Below are 1,106 nucleotides of genomic sequence, written 5' to 3' on the forward strand. Positions count from 1 at the left end.
AAAGAATTTAAGCCCTCTGATAAAGGTAATGGGTTGAGGGGTGGAGACTCCATCTAAGGCTGATTTTCGGGAAACACCAAATGAACAAAAACCCTTTTTTGTTTCCATCAGTGCTTACTGTATATTGTGCCCAGTGTATATTGTCCATTATTTTACTTTATAATATACAGTTGGATTGAAGCTGTCATGAATTCATGAAGACATGGTAGCCAAGGTCTTTCATAATTCCAAGTCCAGGTAACTTCTACCCCTTCCTTTCTGGTCCCAAACACAAACTCTTGCTGTACCTCCCTGCCCCCCTCACTTCCCACAAACACATACACCCCATGCTCAATTCCATTTTTATGCTACTGCCCACTGAGGAACTAACAATTACCAGAGAGAAGACTCGGGTTAACTCATTTTCCAAGTTGAGCCTTCTGCCCATTGTCATCCTTCTCAAGGTCCCCTACCCTTAACCTGACCCCACAACTAAAAGAGAGGCACTGTCCATATTAACCTGAGTATTGAAAACAGACTGACCAGTGGCATTTTTCTTGAGTCAGTCAGTAGAGCTGTACTTTGCAGTATACAGAGTACATATTGTGTAAGTGGTTTACCTAAGCCTCTTTGAACTCCAGCTCTCAACTCCCCACATAGGTGTCAGTTTGGCAGAAAGAACTCAGGCTTCATAGCAATATACACAGGAGTGCCTTATAGCAATATATACAGAGTAAGCTCTGTCCCTTATCAACCTGGAGCTCTATGAGGCCTCAGTGATGAAATACATGTAGAGAAGAGTGAGGACCAATTCAACTTTAAGTTTACAACCTTTTCCAAAATAGTCATCAACACCAAAATAGCAGAGTACTCAATTATAATCTTAATGATTTATATGCTCATTACCTTTTATAATTATACAACACCTTCACAAAGACACAGTGAAGATTAATAGACACACATTTACAGTGGCTAGCACAGTGCCTGGCACATAGTAAGTACTCAAAAATGTTAGCTTTCCCTCAGTGTCTGCCTAGGCCAGTGTTCAATATGCAATACTCAATAAATCCTTATTGTGTTGACTGACAAACAGTATGAAAAGCAAAGATAATTCATTTTATTTATTG

Source organism: Bison bison, unplaced genomic scaffold (assembly GCF_000754665.1).
Source record: "Bison bison bison isolate TAMUID 2011002044 unplaced genomic scaffold, Bison_UMD1.0 scf7180017848983, whole genome shotgun sequence".
NCBI lineage: Eukaryota > Metazoa > Chordata > Mammalia > Artiodactyla > Bovidae > Bison > Bison bison.